General features: G+C 38.3%; 1 protein-coding gene across 1 annotated transcript in view; it reads left to right on the top strand.

Annotated features, from left to right (window-relative positions):
- Positions 1 to 19,613, top strand: part of PIGK (phosphatidylinositol glycan anchor biosynthesis class K) — a 66,386-nt gene that overhangs the window by 46,348 nt on the left and 425 nt on the right. The gene's annotated exons all lie outside the window — the stretch shown is intronic.

The raw sequence follows: 19,613 nt of genomic DNA, 5'->3' as shown, positions 1-19,613 counted from the left end.
ACATGGCTGACCTTCCAGCTCAGCAAGGCATTTTAATAAAGGTACCTAACTTCAGTGCCAGTGCTCATGCTCTGAATGTCACTATGTGTTAACATATTTTGCCTAACTGGGATTTAGGATATTGAAGAAACTTAAATTGTTACAGGTGTCTTGCTGATGGAAGAATGTTTTATTGATGAAAAGACCTGTTTCAGTGAATAAACACCTGATCTCCTGATGTTGGTATAATTGAGAACAAAATGAAACGGAAAATTCACACCACAGTCAACTTGTGCACTTATTTTTCAGGGAATTAGCTTCTAGCCCATAGCTACATTTGCAGTTTACTTAACATTTGACATGGCTTGCAGTTGCACATTTACTTAACAAGAAAGAGTTTCTAGGTGTTTTCTCATGTAGGGAATGCATGGGCGAATGTTAACATGTAATTTCTAATTAAGTTAGATTGATTGTTGGTTTTGGAGGTATGTGTTAAGGTTTTGGTTTTTTTGTAGAGCTTTTAACCAGTAGATTTCTGCCTCTCTGTAGCAGCCTCAGTGCAAAATGCCTTCTGTAATGTCAGGAAATGACTAAGAGGTCATGGTAACCCTGTTGAGTAAATACGTCTCTCTATTCCAGATTCTGCTTGAGCAACTTGTGCGAACCCTGTTAGCATTGATGACTTTAGACTCAGAGGACATGAGGGAGTTGCCACATTCAGTCTAGTTTGGTGGTATTGACTGCAGTCCACAATAAGGGAGCTTAAGTAAGAAATTTAAGAAAGAAGATGGGAAACTGTTCTCCAGACTTATAAATGCATGGGCTGATGACCATCAGAGATGACTGTAGAGTTGCAGTTCTGTATTAAGTTTTGCAAGAAGCTCTTTGTTTCTATAATTTCTATGCTTCTGTAATGAGTTTTCCCCCCAGTTTTGATTTGAAAATTAGTTTTTATTCCTTCTTGGGACCTCATTCTCACAGAGTAGAGAGGTGTTAGTTTGTTGCATTTGTTGATGTTACTTGTTTCACACTGATTTAATTGAGAGAGGTTTTCTTTAGTAGCATTTGGCAGAAATTGTTGAAACAGTATTAAGAAAATAGCACACAGTATGCTGTATAGACTTTTTTGAAGTAGTTTTGGATTATCTATAGCACAATTATTTTAGCTCTCAGACTTAAATTTGTTCACAAACATTAAATTCAAGTGTTTTTGTGTGGTTTACAATCTTCGTGAAATGCTTGATAGGAAAATCAACCCATCACATGCTGATACAGTCTTGAAGGCATAACTTTGAAATTCAGGGAGCTCACTGATGCCTTGCCCATTGCTTGTGGCTGCCCTCTGGCAGCTGATATATTTGAAGAGATCCTCTTGCACTCTGTCTACAGCTGTCCCGGTGGTGGAGTCTTGGTTCCTGTGTTTTACGAAAACCATTGGTGGTGTTTAGAAACTTGGTCAAGTATGTAAGGTGTTTAATATTACAGTAGTAGCCCAGATTTTTTTTTTAAATGCAGACAGTAGTTTTGGTTTATGGGTAATAATTTATTAAGTTTTAAAATACTTGAAGTGATACTTGCATTTTACTGTGTCTTTACAGGTTAAGAAGGTTGAAAGCAACTTGTGATACTTAGGATGTGTCAGGTTGGATGTGTAAAGTCTTAGACAAAGCTATTTATACATTCTCTGAAAATCCATTCCTGTAGCTGCATTTGAAAATAGCTTCAAAGCATGGCTTGCTGTTTAAAACTCTGGTCATGGTATTCAGTTAGATGTCAGAGATAAAATATGACCTTTCAACAAAGCACCCAAATTTTACTGCATCTGTTAGCACAGACACAGGTCTTTTCAGGAATGTGTTTTTTGGTCAGAACTGGATTTTTTCAGGATGATGCAAAAATTGGATTTTTCATATTACTCTCACTTCAGAATTCAGTTTTATTCCAGCAAAATACATTACATGGCTACCCAACAAAAATCCTTTTGTCATGTCACCATGCATTAGGACACTTGCCAGGTCAGGCTTTATTTTTGCAGTTCTGAGCAACTTACTGAAGACAATGTTTTCCTCTTATCACTGCCACTTATTGTGGCTGCTTTGGAGTACATGGAGAACAGCAGTCTGTTCTGGCACGGTTCATTTCTGTCTGTTCCAGACTAGAGATGAGAAAAGCTGTTCCTGATGCATGCCATGGAAATCTGTCAACATTCTTTTCCTCACCAGCTGACATAAAGTCCTTTCTTGGGCCGAGGCATTCTGACTATATTCATTTGCAGAGCTAAACCCAGGTGTGGTGCACACCTTTTGCTGAACCAGCCTTTCATCATCTAGGGCACCTGGGATGTTTGGGAGTTAGAAGAAGTTAAGCTGTTTTACTAAGTTTGTTTGTTTGTTTTCCCCAATTCCTTTTATGCATTAAACATATTTGCCTGCTTTTAATAACTCTTAATGGAATTGGTCTCAAGTGGACTGATTGTTATCCAGTAAATAAGAGTTTGCTTCTTCCCCTAAATTAAGTACTGTATGTGGATTGAGTTTCTCTTACTGTTGCATAGCCTAGAAATTATTTCAAATTTTTTTTTAAACTTCCTTTGAATTGAATGCTACCTAATAGAAAGCTGAAAAGGAGCAAAACAGGTTCTTTGTGAAAAGCTATTACTCCAGTTTTACCAACCACCAAACCAAATATGTCACAGAGTAGTAAAGATACTCCTGCCAACACTGCCTGCTGCTTGGTGCATATAGGTGTTTTGAGGTTCACTCCCTAGTATGTCTAATAATAAAACTGATTAAGTAAGAATGAGAGTAGCAGAGTCTTGCTGTGTGTATGAGTTGGGTAATGTATGCAATGTGTACATTTAAATCTAGAGAATGGGTTCTTAATGATTGTACTGGTTTTAGGGCTATGCCTTTAAAATTTTTCATAGATCTTGAGCAGAAGGCAGTAAGAATGTAAATAAATCACAATTGGGTGTAAAAAAGGAGACTAATGATTATTGTAAATGATTCTTGAGATATAGTTCTCAAAGCAAAGTTCAGTTCTGTTCTCTTCAGATGGGTGTTTTCTTCTTGCCTTCTACGCTGGGAGATAACAACCTTGCTGACCTTGGGCTGAGTACTAACACAAATCTTTGCTTCTTTTCTCTCTTCCTTTGTGCAAGGCAGGGGGAAGGAGGAGGGGAACCAGTTTTTCCTAGTCTCTTTTTGGGGCCAGGAGGTTTTTGTGCTGTTTCTGTTAATTGTAAATACCTGTAAATATTGTAAATACTGTATATTTTGTATATACTTATTGCATTCCATTGTAGATCGTAGTTTCACTTGTAAATACAGCCTCATTTGCTTCCAAACTGAGCTAGTCTGGTCAAGTTAATGTGGGAGGGAGATTTCAACCCACCACAATGATTTTGATAGTTTTTCATGATAAATTAAGAATAGAATAGTCCCCTGTTTCTGTGGCTCACCTCAAGAAATCAACACACATTTTTTTACTTGGTTTTACAGATCTTTTACTGGCAAAACATTAAACCAGAAACATTTTCAGGCATTTTTTTTCATCAAGTGAACTACTGCAGAGTCAATGATGGCATTCAGAACCTTCATATGCAAGCTGGTAGTCCACACAAACAATAAATTTTCTTACTCAAAATTAAGTAGCACATTAGCCTATGAATCTCAAAAGCAAAGCCATAGCATTTCTGAAATAGAGCATGTTTCTGAGTGTAGCATGAAGTATTTTTGTAACAGATTTGAACTGTATTTTTACAAATTTGTTGTTTGTGTTGTCAGTTCTTTCCACTCACAGAATACAGTGGTGTGCAGTTGGTGTAAATTACTGATGATCTGTTTTTACAGACAAGGCACAGCTGCTTTTTTGTTATGTTTTTCATCTGAGCATGGTGGAAACTCCATGGAAGCAGAGACCTAGTAAAGCAATCTCTTTTCTTCTTTCTGTTAAAGGACTGTTGTGGGTGATCACTCTCTGCTTATTCAGGTTCATTATTTTACTGTTTCTCAACCACAGGGAAGGTTCTATTTCTTTATTTTTTTAAGCTGAAATATTAGATGGAAGATCATCTCTTAGTCTTCAAGATACAATAAAAATAAGTATCTTTGAATTATTTTTCTTTCAAATGCTGTCTCTTGAATCTTAAAAGTTGGCAATAATTATGTGGAACTTAATTTCTGTAAGGACAGACTGAAATGTTCATGAATGGCAAGCTCTTCTATTGTCTGCACACAACACTGCTTAGCAGAGCTAGAAGAGAAGCATGAGGGCTTTTTGCTGCTGAGCAAACATCACAGGGGAACTGAATGCAGTATGAAATTCTTCCAATTTTAATTGAATACAATGGATTGAATAGCTAAAGGAATAAGTATGTTGCATGAGGAACCTAAACAGTCAGTTGTGGGTTCTGTTTTTTTAACCATTTCCTACTAGAAATACCACACTGAACATTTTCTGTAAGTCAAGAAGGGAAAAATTTGCCATGTCCTCTTCCACCTGCCCAGAGACATGGGATGCAGGATGGTTGCACACATGGTCTATGCATTCTTTCCTGTTTATGCTTTAAAATATGTAATTTTTGCCTCCTTTCTTGCCTTTTTTTTTTTTTAGGTGAAACAAAAATGTATGTCAAAAACAATAAAAGAATTTTTTTTTTTTTTTTTTTTACTAGTACACAGTTCTGTTCAGAACAGTTAGTTGAGCAGTTATCAAAACGTTCCATTTGATCTGCAGGTACATTATTAGTTTCTGGGAAACTGCAGGGTCCAGTCTTTGCTGTCATGTCTCGGAATGTGAATTTATCAGTTCTTCCCAGAAGTGGCACACAGCAAGTTGACAGTAGCCCCTGGACCATGCTCTGCCTCCAAAACAGTCACCTCTTTGGGGAGATGCAGTAGCAGAAATGAATGCAACTGAGGCAGTGTTTTTAAAATGACCATTTTAGGCTGCACAGATCCTGCAGTTTGGACGAAGAAGTATAGCACCATACTGTTCAGTTTTCTGAAATCGTGTCTCTTGTCTTTCTCTGACCTATGAAAACCCTTACATTTAAGGACAGGCATTGTATCTCCATCCTTCTTTGGCACAGGATGGGAGATCAGTTTGACAGGCAGCTTGGAGTAATTTAAGTAGGGGCTGCCCGCACACCACTCTCCCCCATTCCTGAATGCCCTATGCTCATCCAGCACAGCAGTGATCTGAAAAATGTGACTTAAGGAGAGGAAAAAAAAAAAAAAAGAAGGAAAGACAGCACTTCTCAGCCTGAATGGTTATGTGACTGTAGAATTTTTAAATCCAGCTAGAATAGGTAGTATCAGCCAAAACTAGTCAGAAAATCACAGAATCAACCAGGTTGGAAGAGACCTCCGCGATCATCAAGTCCAACCAATCACCCAACCCGAACTAATCAGCTAGACCATGGCACTAAATGCCTCATCCAGTCTTTTCTTAAACACCTCCAGGGATATTGACCCCACCACCTCCCTGGGCAGCCCATTCCAATGGGCAATCACTGTTTCTGTGAGAACAACTTTCTAAGATCAAGCCTAAAAATGTATGTACAATGTATGTACATTCCCTGAAAGTGTTTACACTTCTCAAGAGTAGGTGAGAGTGAGTGAAAATAATTGTTACTCTAGACAGTTGAAATAAATTTGGGGGCTTTGTGCATATGAGAGTGCTCAGTTTGCACTTGAGACTACTGGTAAAATAAGGCATTATATATGTATGTAGTGTCATCCATTTCATGGATTAAAAAAACATCAGTTTCATATTCACCAGCATATAGAATTGTCAGACGTACTATTAAAAAAAATACATTAAAAGATTCCCTGGCTCAGTATTAGCTGTAATTTTTGGAGGTGCTATGTTGGATTTGCAGCTTCCTCAAGAGGTCATTCCTGTAATAGTTTCTTTTTAATAAGCACTATCTAAGATGTAAAGTAAAGGAAGAGGGCAAGGAAGTGACTGTAAGATGTCAGGCTTTCTAGCGAGTGCTGTAGATCTTTGTGGTTTGCTCATCTGAACTTCAAATAGCTGCATTTGAAGGGTTGGTAGTAGCTATATGACCATGAACTCTAAAAATTGCTATATTTCTTATGTTCAAAAAAGAGATTTGTGCTTTTTTTCAGCTGCCTCAGCCATGTGTTTGAGGATCCTGTTAGCAAAAACCTTTCAATATGCACGATTCATCTTTCCATGTCTTTATTTTGCCTTTGGACCGATTGTGCCATGAGCTCCTTTTGGTGTGCTTTACAACCAGCTCATAACTGCGGTTTGTAAGACTGTGTTTACTGTTTCTGCTGTGCTGCAGCTATGCTCCGAGGTTTACAAAAAGAGACAGGTTCAAAAACACTTACAGCTTTAAAGTAAACTTCACATAGCATGTTGGCTAAAAGCAAAGATTAATGGGGAGAGATTCTGATTGTAGACAAAGGTCATAAAGGAGCGTTATTTTAATCTCTTCTGACTTTCTGCACGAAGTACATAGATACTTTGTATTCTCCCTTCTTGGTGTCTGTATTGAAATCAGGCAGGGTGAGTAGAAAAGAAGGAATGAGTAGTGGCTGGTAGATTTTTAATCAAAAGATTGTAATTATGGAGGGCATTATGGAGTATAAATGAGGACAATTTTGACATATTAGTACATATATATCATTACAGAAAGTATGCAGGACATTACAGCTGTTATTGATGAGGCAATATGTATGTGTCCCATGGGTCTCAATTGCTGACATCCTGTGAATTGTTGCAGAGTGCTATAGATAAAGTATCAATAGCTGTCTCACTTTGTTATGGGCAACTATTAGAGCTGCTGCTGTTGTCAGACACGTAAGGAGGTTATTTTAAAGTGAGTTCTGTGATTTGAGATTCTTTGCTGTCCTTTGTGGTCATAATAAGCTTGGCTAATGTCAGAGCTTTTTTTGCTAAAATTATCTCCAGCCATTTTTACTCCCAACACTGTAGTCTTCTATTAAGCATATAATTCACTTTTCCACCATTCTTTTCTTCCATGAGACTTTGTGTGATACAGTGGTCTGTGTTCATTTGCATTTGTCAGTTACAAGCCTGGATTCTGAGATGCTCTGAGTCTTTTTGGATTTGTCTGCACTGGGTCCCATTTATTTGCTGTTCCTTCAAATACTAAAAAAGCAAAAACTATTTAGGTCACTGTGGTGAGTGGTCTTCCAGTGGGGATAACTGAATAGGTTTTCAGTGTATAATAGTATGCAAATAATATACCTCTGCCTCACATGGGAATAGACTAAATATATGCAGAAGCTTTCTGTGACCTTAATAGGTTTGTAGGCATCATAATACACCATGTGCTGCTGTAGCATAGTATCTGATGTACAGATACTTCAACTGTGGTTCAGGGCAAAGAAATAAATGAAATAACTCTCTGAATTTAGTATGTGAGCAACACACCTTACAGTGTATGGAAGTGCATGCCAGCAATATAGCTGATTTACTTTTGTAACATAAGCAGTAGGTTTTCGTAATAGTCACCATTAATAAAACAGAAGATGCTTAATGTCTTTTACATAGAACAGGCTAATTCATTACACTGGTGGACTGTCTTCATGCAAGACGAAACTGAAAAACATACAGCAAAATGATAAATAAGTTACTCCATTATGACTATTTTTATGTTTATGATGTTTTGCATGTAAAAGTGCCTTTTAAAAAGTTTGCTTCTTTTTAGTTTGTTTATTACAGGTTCTAGAGCAGTTCAGGAAACAGATGCTACATTTTAAATAGCTTTGCTTTTGTGAAGCTTTCTGTGCAAGAGAATGTATTCTTCCTAAAACTTAATTTTACTTAAATTAACTTGTATTTCCACTGAGGGTGGCTTATATTAAGCACAAAGGGAGGCTTAGCAGTTTAGACTTCCATCAAATAAACTGCATAACTAAAAAGGGAAGATGCCAAGGCTCACACTCTCCTACTTGAAAGTATTGTGTTCTCTCTCATGGGAACTTGAGATTAGAGAAATTATAAAGGCTTTGCATAAAAACAGGGAGTTAGAATTAATTTTTGCTTAAGCGGGGAAGTATCAAAAGCCTATTATGGTAATTTTTCAATTTTGTCTTGACTGTTCACACATTTTAAAATAGTTACACAATTGAGTGGAGGCATAATTGATGTGTTGTGGTTTCTTTTTTTTTTTTTTTAAACTTGGGCCATCATAAAACATAAGGTGCACTTAGGCTTGGAAGAGGTAGGTGTGCTAATTAAGTAGATGAAAATTTTCATAGCATAGTGAGGAAAAATTGCCTAATGGATTGGAATAGTATTCTAAGAATGGTTCCCCTATTCTTAATTACATCTAAGTACCAAATATCAATATTACAGTAAGACAATTATGCCACAAAAACCTTAGGGAGCAAGCATAATTCATAGCAGTAGAATTTTGAGGTATCATGTTCATTATTATTATTGCAGTAAATAGTAGCAGCAAAAGTCTACATCACTAAAAAAATGTTACTTAATAACTTTATTCATTGTATTTTAATGTAAATTAAAAGCTGAAAATATGGAAAGAAGAGCTACTGCTACATTTATTTTGTTAATCTTTATTGAATTAAAAAATTATAAATCTTTTCTATATCATAACAGCCTATAAAGTACCAGGGTAGTAATTTAAAATTTATGCTTGACCTAAAGTATATTTTAGGACTTCCCTAATTAAGGGAAAACCGATTTAGCAAAACCTCTTAATGGGATATTAAAGCACTTTTTCTTTTAGTAGATCGAGTATTTAACAGAAGAAATACTGTTGCAAAGTTGATTTCATTTTGCTGTTCGGTAGGAGGAGCCTTTGGTGGCACAAGCTTTGCATGTGGAATGAGACATACTGGCAAATGTAAGCAATACTCCTAAGTGGTCATTGATTAGTAAGGCTTTTGTATTGGTATGCAGAGAATGGGCCTCTTTCCTAGCATTTCAGCTAATTGTTCTGCAGAAGCCTCTTCAGGCTATGGAAGAGCTGCCTTTGGCATCCCCAAATTATGCCCTACTGTTCAGAATGTTTCTGGCTTTGTCTGGAGCAGTAGAAACTGGTGAAAAGGCAGATCTGCTATATTACAGGGATGAGCCCTATTCTGCTTTATCACCTTTCCTGGTTTTGCTAAATGGCTTCTGTCATTTCTGTCACACTTTCTCTTAACATGTAGCTGGGAGTGATGTGATTCTTTCCCCCAAAGCTGTGAATGGGAGCTACCCCACTAAAAGTACAATAACATTGTGCAGTTTTTGTAAGCTTAAGTGTGGCTAGGAGGGTCAGCACCCATTCTGGCTCTTAAGTTAGTTCTTCAATTTACAGATTTGTGTGTGTGTTTTTGTGTCCCTGGAATAATAATTCCAAAGAGACAAGTGTATGTATGGATGTATGTGTGGAGTGGAAGGAAAGGAGGGGATGCATGTTAGATCCTTAGGCAAAGGGCAAAGTATTTCATAGTCTTTATTCCGTATTTTATTGCTTAATACTGATTGCACTGGGCTTAGAAACAACAACATTTGTGTGTGTCAGCATGTGTAGTTTGAGTGTAAGACGAAATTATCACAGTATCACAGTATGTTAGAGGTTGGAAGGGGCCTCAAGAGATCATCAGGTCCAATCCCCCTGCCAGAGCAGCATCACTTAGGGTAGTCTGCACAGGAATGCATCCAGGTGGGTTTTGAAAGTCTCCAGAGAAGGAAACTCCACAACCCCCCTGGGCAGCTTGTTCCAGTGCTCTGTCACCCTCACTGTAGAGAAGTTTCTCCTCATGTTGAGGTGAAATCTTCTATGTTCAAGTTTGAACCCATTGTTCCTTGTCTTATCACTGTGAACCACCGAAAAGAGCCTGGCCCCCTCCACTTGACACCCACCCCTCAGATATTTATAGACATTGATCAGATCCCCTCTCAATCTTTTCTTCTCAAGACAAAATTCTGGACTTTCTGTTACTGCCACTAAATTCATGCAGGACCTTTCTTTATAAAACAGATTACTGAAGTATGTTATAGCAGGTTCTCCAAGATGTAAGATTTAATTCTGTTTTTTGGTGTCAGTTCAGTGTTCTGGAACGTTTTCATTTCTCACATAAGTTTTCATTAATATTTTTGTTATTGTTTACACATGAAAGCTTCTCTGATAGACTGTTTATTTAAGTGGTATTTCAGAGAGTGGTAAAACAGCAGTAACAATTTAGCTAGTTTTTTCTTCTATTTTTCTTCCAAGCTTATGCAGTGTAAAAAGTAGCTGTTACTAACAAGCTCACATTGGTAAGGAAAAAATACCAATGCTATCAATTTTACCTTGATATATTTTCAGGGCTGTGATGGCAGGTACCTTTCTGAGCGTTTTTCCTCGGGTGAAAGCACAGTTAGCTCCAAATATATTCACGTATTTGTCCCACTTAACCATGTAATTGTAGTGTTATTGGTGTTATTGATATTCTTTTTGAAGGTTGTTAATTATACTTTGTTTATCCTTCAATAGCACACTGTGAGGAGTACGACAGTGTAACTCACAAGCTCTTGACAGGACTGATGAATGGCCAGAGACAGGGATATTGGCAGACTGTTCTCTAGTGCACTGTCTGGAATTGTTTTCCTAAATAATTCAGAGGGTTGAAATTTGATGAAATCATTTCCATTTGAAGAACGAATGGAAGAGGTCAATGAATGAAGACTCCAGTAATGGAGCAGTTGGTGCTGTTGGACAGACAAGACAGCATCCTGTATACTCATTCCTGTGCAGTTCTTTGCATGAGGTTGTGATTCAGCTTTGTGCAAGTGATTACCTCTGTAGTGATTGGTTTGGTGTGTAGCACCCTGCCGTAGCCAGCTGTCTCCTCCCCTCCTCTTCCTCTCCCCCACAGTGAGAGGCCCTGTACATTGACAGCTGTCTCCTCTGACTCAGTGTTCCTGGAGAAGCCTGGCTGCAGTGGTGGGAAATTACCGAGTGTCAGGGATTTTTCAGGGGGGGGAGTACTTAGCACAAAAGACCATCTACCAATACATGGCTGGCAAACAGATGAGTAGTACTTACAGGGGACTGATTCACAGCATGACATCATTATGGCAGTAACCTGTGTTTGTTTTAGATGGTAGGCAGGAAAGGTGCAACTGATTGGCCACTAGATAAGACCATCTGTGGTTTAATCTGTTGTAAAGACTTAACCCATTTGTAAAGATAGTGTACATTCCACCTGTGGTCATTGGGGTGGGTGTTGACTCACCTACACTCCTTCATTCTTCCAGAAAGATGGTCTTTTTTGAGCCTCATGTGGTGTTCAACAAATGACCCTAGCATCATGCAAGCGTCATGTGGGAACAGTGAATATTTATGATACCATAAATCTGCCATTCTTTCTTAATGGCACCTGCCCACAAAAACCTCTTGCAGGAATGGAACTGCTGGCTGGGACTCTTTGTTCTTCAATGTACCAAGCGTGACTTTCTGGTGTAGTTGCAGTTATGTGCAACCACTAAATAAGTGTCTGTATTACTGCTGTGTCTGTGTTTTATGATTTGGTTTTGCACATATATAGCAGGTAGAGTAGGCAGAAGCATTAACCTGATACTTCAGAATAATTCCTTTTTCCTTTTCCTTTATTTGCTGCTCACAGAGACAGTAGATGCAACATAAACTTGGGTAAGAATACTTGCATGGCATGAGTGTGAAATTACTGAATACAACAATGGACTTGGGTGGTGGTGGTGAGCAAGTGATCTGTCAGCAGCTGTAGTACACTGATTCTCACTGAAAATAAAGATTCTTTGCAGTAAAAACACAGACATGTTTTGATCTTGCTCATATAAATGTGCAGGCACCTTTTGCCTCAGCTCTGTTTCTTCCTCCATCCATTTTTCCATACCTGCCTCTTAATGTAGTGTTCTTTTTGAGTTCTGCAAGCTGGAGCTAGAAAATGTGGAGCTCTGCTGCACGCATGTATAATGTAACATACTGCTCAGGGCAAAGGAGAACTTCTAAGATTGTAGCTGTAGAGATTTGTAGAAGTGAGCAGTAAAAACTAAGTGAATAAGGACTATTTATTTGGATCCAGTTTCTTATAATGTAGCTGTTGAGGGATTTCATTAGATCTTGTACTCAATATGGCATATTGAGTATAAGATCTAATGTTGTCTAACATCTGTTGTTAATACAGCCTGTCACCTGGAAATAAATGAATAGATACTCATGGGATATGCAGGAAAAAAATGTCTGGTTAGAAGCATCACTGCTACTTTGAAAGGTATAGCATAATAATTTATGAATTTAATGTTTTCTCCATATAAAAGGAAACAACTTCATTTGAATTTGAATCATCAAAATTATGGAAGTTCTAAGGCATACAATTAATTTTAGGAGATTAAGAAAAAAAAAAAAACTTACCTCAGAGCACATTGATTTTCGAAGTATTTGAATGGATTCACATTGAGGTCCAGAGATATGCTGTGGGAAATCCAAGGTAGATTTCCAAGGAGGAAGTATTGTACTCCAAAGAAAGATTAGGCTGAGTGAGGTTGGTACTTGGAGTAATCATCACGGACCAAAACAGTCAGGAGCCCATAGGTGCACATACTGCCTTGTCTCCACAGAGCTGAGAGACTGGTTTTGGTTCTGCCCCCACTAGCAATGTGACGTATTGGAATGAGCAAGATCTGCACTGTGGAAGACTTTGAGATAATCTTTTCCCAGGGGAAAGTGAGCAGTACATGCTGTATGGAAAAATAGTGCTCTGATAATAGCTTGACTCTATTTACAGGATTTTATTGTGAATACAGAATACCTTTGTCTCTCTAGCAGCCTCCACACACCCTTTTCACCTCCTTTGTTCTTTGCAGCTGCTATATCTGTGTTTTACGTAGAGTTTCAGTAGCAGCAAGTTTAGAGGTCCTCTCCACTGAGGGCTGCCTTGTTAGTCTGCATTTTTCTTGTTTTCTGACCCCCTGCAGTGTTAGGACCTCAATAAATTTATTTTTCTGTTTGTGGTGTGGCACCTTTGATTTTGGTTTTGTTAATAATCTTCTGCTTGTTTAATTGATTATAAATGCATTAAAAAAAAAAAAAGATTCTTCTCAGAGTAGTGGTGGCCATGTTTTCAATACTGAGCCTACTTAAGCTGCTGGTCCTTCTGGTTTTGCACGCTTCAGTTGGCATGAAGCTTTGTGTTTGCAAATGTAATTCATTATCTTTTGTTGTGGAGTTACATGCCCTTTTGTGGAAAATCGTGACCATGGCTTAATATAAAAGTATGAATTTGATTAAAATATTAAAAAAATGTTTCCTTAATATACCTTAAATAGATGTAGTGGGTTGTTGTTCGCTGTTTTCTGAATACAACCCTAAAGCATGCAGGAGTTCCATAATGTAACTTGCTGGTGGCTGAGCATGTAAGAGCTCAGAAGAGGTAAGATCCCTGCTGTGCCAGTCTATGGAAGAAGGGTATGACTGGTTACAGCTGCCAGTACAGAGATGTGTTTGTTAGCTTTGAATGTAGCAAATCACACACGTTGGTTTGGAGGCCCCCTGGTACAATCCCTGTTGTGTTTGCCAGGTGGGCATCATTCATCTGGGTGCTGGCTTGTCTGGGAATTAAATTGCACTTGGTGCCAGGTTCTGGGAAAACCCCCTTTGATTAGTGGAAGAATATTTGTATTGTGTCACAGGTTGGAAGATTAATAGACCACAGAATCACAGAATCATTCAGGTTGGAAAAGACTGCTGGGATTATCAAGTCCATCTGTCAACCCTACTCTGCAAAGTTCACCCCTAAACCATATCCCCAAGCATCGCATCTAAACGACCTTTAAACACATCCAGGGTTGGTGACTCAACCACCTCCCTGGGCAGCCCATTCCAAACGATTGTTAATGCATTAAAAGCGCTTTAAAGTGCTATGTAATGCTGAGAGAAAATGCTGAAAGTAGAGAATAAGTCAAAGTTCATTTCTAAGCAGCCCTTACAAAGTACATATTTGAGAAGGAAATGAAAAGCTAAATCTCTCATAACAGTATTGCAGTTTATATTATGATGCTTATTCAGTTTTCAAGGCAAATATTTAAAACGTAATTGTTGGCATTGATATGTTGATTTAGTTTAACTGATGCTCTTTGTGGGTATCTTTTGTGAGGTTTTGTTGATGATGAGTGAACTTTCTTCATTGTTTTATTAATACTAGACATATCGTTAATTGTGGCACTGTGGTTAATAAATACAATCCGGGAGATTAGACACAAGTGCTTTAAATTGTTGTGCAGGTTAACAGGCAGCATCAGTGTTGGAGTTCTCCTATGACTTTAATCTTGCTGTAGACACAAAAGAGGATTAAACTGTTACAAGATGGCTGGAGTTACTTGATTTCCTCCCCCCCACCACAAGGACCCCAAATCCAAACTGTAACTGACAAATTAGAAGCACGTAGTGGCCACTAAAAGCTTTGAGGATGTACGTCAGGCTGTGATTTGCTTTTGTGTGCCTTCTCGTAAGAATTTAGAAGAATACCCAGTTTGAACAGTCAAACTGCAAGCAAACCTGAGTTGCTGTGGAGTGCCTCGAGGGAGCAGATAATGTTGGCACAGTGCACTGCACAGGATTTGGCTTTTCCAAAGAGTTCTCTTTCCCTTCAGTTAGAGACCAGTAGTTTTTCCTGAGATGAGAAGCAGGTGGGTTGTTTCAGGTTTGGATCTGGGGTTGGACTTGGATTTCAAAGACCTGTTTTGAAATTTAGATCTTTCTTTTTTTCAGATATCAATACTGGTCTGTAACGCAGACCCTAACATAACGTTAAGTATCATGAGAAACAAGAAAGGAAACCTTTACTATTGCAATGGAGAAATAGAACAGTTCATTTAAATGGAGACCTGACCAAGAAAAAAACATGGAAGTTTGCACCCCACAACAGACAAAATTCACCCAAATGATCTACTAATGATGGTGAGCACTGCACAGACAAAGCAGCAAGAATGCTTCACTTCCCTTCAAGTGCTTGTTGAGAGTAGTAGAGGTGGAGAACTCCACAGAAGCCTGTGGTCAGGGTTTTCCCCCTGCCACCATACGGTAGTTGCTGCTGTCTGCCAGGTAGCTCCAGAATCCTGGGTGATATTTTGTACCACGTGTGCTGCCATAAATAAGCTAAAACTGAGTCTAGGGCACTCTGCACTCGAGAGACAATTTGAGGGATTAATTGAAATACGATAGCTGCCACTTTAATAGACTTGTTGGAACACAGCACTTCTAATGTTTTGGGTTTGTGCAGTTACAAGTGGATATCTTGCACTCATGGTACAAACACACACCATCTGCCTCAGGTTGGGGACAACATCTCTCATAATAAGGATGATGTGCACATTATTTTTTAAGATTTTACCCACTTTCTTAAAGCTCTGTTTGGAATAAGATGTTGGAGGAGACTGAAGAATTTGCATATTCCTTTTCCATGAGGGAACTTCTATCCCTGACTGTATGCACTGTTACCATCCAAGTGTGGATTCTGAACTTAACTCAAAGCTTTCTGTGCCATTATTTTTATCCTTATTGATTACACTAATGCAAAGGGAGTTCTGTTGGGAAAGGACTTAGAAGGTTGGTTAGATTATATTTGTCATGTGAAGTGTCAATACATGGTGATTTAAATCTTACTTATTTTCTGATGCAACATTTTAAATGAAACCGTTCTTAATCTAAGTACCATTGCATCTTTAATACCTTTTTCTTTTTTTTTCTCCCCCCCATAAAATTCATTTAGATTAGAGTAACAAGTATTGTATGTTTTATGAAACACCTTCTCTGAAAGTCTTGGATACTTTCCATTCAGGTCCCTACAGACCCATCCAGTTTGAAAATACACTGTTTTATCCTCTCCTTAATTACAGTACTTGGAGCAACTCTCTGTTAACTGCTTTTAAGTTCCACAGGATAATGAATCTACCAGAACTAGAGAGCTACAACAGAAGACTGTTCACAGGAGGAAGCTTGCTGTTGCTTAGCTACCTATCTTTCTAATTCAGAATCTCCAGCAATTCAATAATGACTAGCCCTTAAGCTGCTGAATGTATTTGTTCATGACACATTATACAGTTTTATATGCTGCTGTTGTAGGGGAGAAAAGAGGGCATTTATAGTGGGGTCCTATTGTGGCACAAATGACAAAACCTAAACACGCCAGTGCCAGAGGCAGTGCTGGGTGTGTGCTTAGGTGGGGACCACAATAGTGAAAGGCAGAATAACTTGAGCCAAAAGAGCCCTCACCTCTGCTCCTCAGTTCAGTCTCAAATATGAGAAAGTTATGCATACTTTGTAAGTAAGACAACCAATCTGAAGTCTTTTAATAGTACATATTATAACTTTTAATAGTACATTACGTATCTCATACCAGTTTCGGCATAATAAGGATACATAATTAATTGCAAGTTAAAATACTGCAACACTTAAGGTTTGGGGTTTTGGGGTGTTTTTTTGGTCTATTTAGCATTTTTTTCACAAATTAGAAAATGCCTGACTTTCAAAAACTGCCCTTTATAGAAATTTTCTGGAATAATATCCTGAACTAGGCAAGGTTCATAGGATGAATACTGAAATACTGGGTTTGGGAATATGAGAAAAAGTTTATATTCCCTAATGCTTTCTGATCAATCCTAAAACTGATATAAAGGGACAGTTTATCTTGAGATTTTTTTTTTTTTATGGCCACAGAATTGGTATCAGCATAGAAAGAGTTTCTGCCTTTTCTAAACCTTATTCCAGTATGTGGATCTAGAGAAACTTTCATTTGCTATGAAAGAAATTCTTTCTTACTCTAATAGTTTATTCAGTCAGAGATTTCTATGACTTTTCCCTACCAGCCTGCACAGAACAGTAAAAGCAGCTTCTGCAGCAGTGCAGTCGAGGCTCATGTCTGTTGATGGAAGGGCTTCCTTCCTTGGCCCCTGACTTCATCAGGCAGCACTGCTGGGGTAGCTGTGACAGCTCAGAGTGATGTCACGCTTCCTTGCTGACATAGGTACGCTGCCAGTGCTTTTGATATTGACAGAACTGGGCCAAGGGGGCAGAATCATTGGGTCTGCTGCTACAATGGTGCTGGCTGAAAGCTCTCTGCCAGCCTGTGCAACAAGTACAATTTGCTGACATAATTTCTGGAAGCAGCAACTCCACCTTCCATGTAGATGGGTGTGATTCACAGGCACAAAATGCAGCTTTTCGTCAAGGAACTTCACTGTGCTGTGTGCTGATTAGCTGATGTGTCCATCTGGACAAAGAGGTGTTACTGAAGTATTCTACGTCGTATTTGGGTTTGTTATGATTTTAGGAGGATGAACTTGTCGCTTTGACAGCTAATTATATTTTTTAATTCAGTAACAAACTTTCCTGGGAGTCTATGATCAAGTTAATTTAGAGAAAATTGTCTATTTCAGCTCTTGCAGTTATACTGCGTGGGTTTAAACACGACTCTGTGTAATCCCATTTAGGTATTCATAAGGTTTTGATGGCTGTATGCCCCTAGTGGAAAATACTGGCATATTTCAATATAATTTTGTGCTCAATTAACCTCACTATTGACTTACAGATGTACAGCAGAGTTGCATCTCTTTGCCCTTCTATTGTGGTTTAATATTTATGTGTAAATTTCATTTTCTGGTTCTGTAAATCTTTCTTGTTAAGATAGTTTATTTATTACTAATTATGTAACTCTTGCACAGATAGCCTCCTATCTGTTGTTTGTCTTCATGTTTTAAAATCCTTTATGTTTTAACATGTGTCTTTAAACCAACTACGTGTATGCCCTCAATTTCCTGGTGTGGAGCCACTGCTGCACTGGCCTCCCATTTCCTTGTGGAATTCCATGGAGGCTTCAGTAGATGGCATGACAAAATGTAAAACCATACTCATAGATCACCTTATAAATATTTATTCATATAAATTCTTTAAAGAAATTAAATTGCATGTTCTATACAAAATAGGAGAGAGAGAGAGAGAGGCTTTTAGTGTCACCGACTGCAAATTGAAGTCATTTGTCTAGAAGGGGTCAGGTGCCACTTTGTGGTAAGGAATTTGTCTGAGATCCAAGGAGAGAAAGATTGATAGTACAAAGAGACTGATGAAAGAGGCGCTGCAATATGCATTTGAAGTTCCAGGTTAATTAGGAGGATTTAAACAAGAAAGTTCCTTTGTGTGGAGAAGTGCCGCGTGCTGGTACCTCCAGAAGCGAGGTGGCTTGGCAGCTTTTCTGAACGCGTGGAGTTGATTTTCCTGCGATATTTTGATGAAGATGTGTGGTTGTGAATAGCAGCGAGGTGGCAGATTACCAGCAGCAGTACACTGCAGCTGATGAGTGCTTCTCAGGGACCTGAGTGATTTGCATATATAGACACCATCTTCCCGCTCGTGTCTGTGGTTTCGTTGTCGGTGCAAATTCTGATGCTGGCTCTGATTCCTGTATCAGAGTCAAATCATTAATATTTCATAGCGCAGAGTTCTTCGGGTGTCTCAGGTGACGTGGCTGTTTGTTACGTGTTTTAATTGCAAGCACAGCATCTAAAGAAAATTCTTAAAGCTAAAATTCTGTAGCTGAGAAAATGGGAGCTGAGCAATCAACAAACGCTTTCTTGTTGATAGGAAAGCTGTTTGGAAAGAACAGACGCTGCAAACTGCTTTCTTACTGCATTAAAGTTCACCAGCCACCTGGTACTTTTAGTGGAGAATGACAAGTTTCTGTATGCAGATTTCCACAGAAATTGAAACAATGCCACCTTTTGTAATAGTTATTCACCTGGCAGGGAAAAAAAAATAAAATTTGACTTAAATGCAAGAAAACTGAAATGCTTTCTTTGCCTTTTGTGTCTCGTTCTGTACAAGAAACAAATAGTGCGAATCTTTCAGCAAGGCATAAATGAAGCTCAGCTAACACTTCAGTATTTATTATTGTAATAGTAAATCATCTCTGTCTGCCTAGATCTACAAAACATACCTGCTGAAGGCAAGAACCTTAGGCACAGGCATGAAGGACTGAGTTATAATACTAAATACTGCAATTATGAGACCTTTGCCATAACAAAAAAAAAAAAAAGCACACAGAGAGGTTCACCTTCTTAACCCCAGAGAAACATCTTGGAGCACATAGCAGCACTTAGATTCTACAATCCATTTCTCACTGAGTATGGAGTATCTGCATTTTTCTTTTTATGTAAGAGGAGGAAGAGGACAGACAAGTTTTATCTCGTCTTAACTGCTAAGTATGAGATAGAAAAGGCCTTAACAAATTGCAGTGTGTTGCTTTTTACTGAAGATAAAACATTGTTGAAGGGACTGGTATTTGAATTGCAGAATGTATTTCTACATTAAGGAAAGGCAGTTAGACTCAATGAGGCCCCTGGGAAATGTGATTGACATTAAAAACAATCCTATTTTGGTTTATGATATTCCTGTAATAATCTTAGCTTCTTCCGTGGTTAGATACCTGTTTATTCACATAAGTCTAAGTACAAAAGAGCTGTAGAAAACATTGTAGGTAGTGGAAAAACAATTTTGTCTTTTTTTTCTCTTTCACATTATCACTTGTAGGAACGTTTGGGTTTTTTGCTCATACTCACAACATTTTTCTCTTGTATTAACATGAGACCAGGGGTGAGAAATTCTGTCC

The sequence above is a fragment of the Indicator indicator genome, chromosome 10, assembly GCF_027791375.1.
Source record: "Indicator indicator isolate 239-I01 chromosome 10, UM_Iind_1.1, whole genome shotgun sequence".
Taxonomy (NCBI): domain Eukaryota; kingdom Metazoa; phylum Chordata; class Aves; order Piciformes; family Indicatoridae; genus Indicator; species Indicator indicator.
This window is presented reverse-complemented; position numbering and strand designations above follow the sequence as displayed.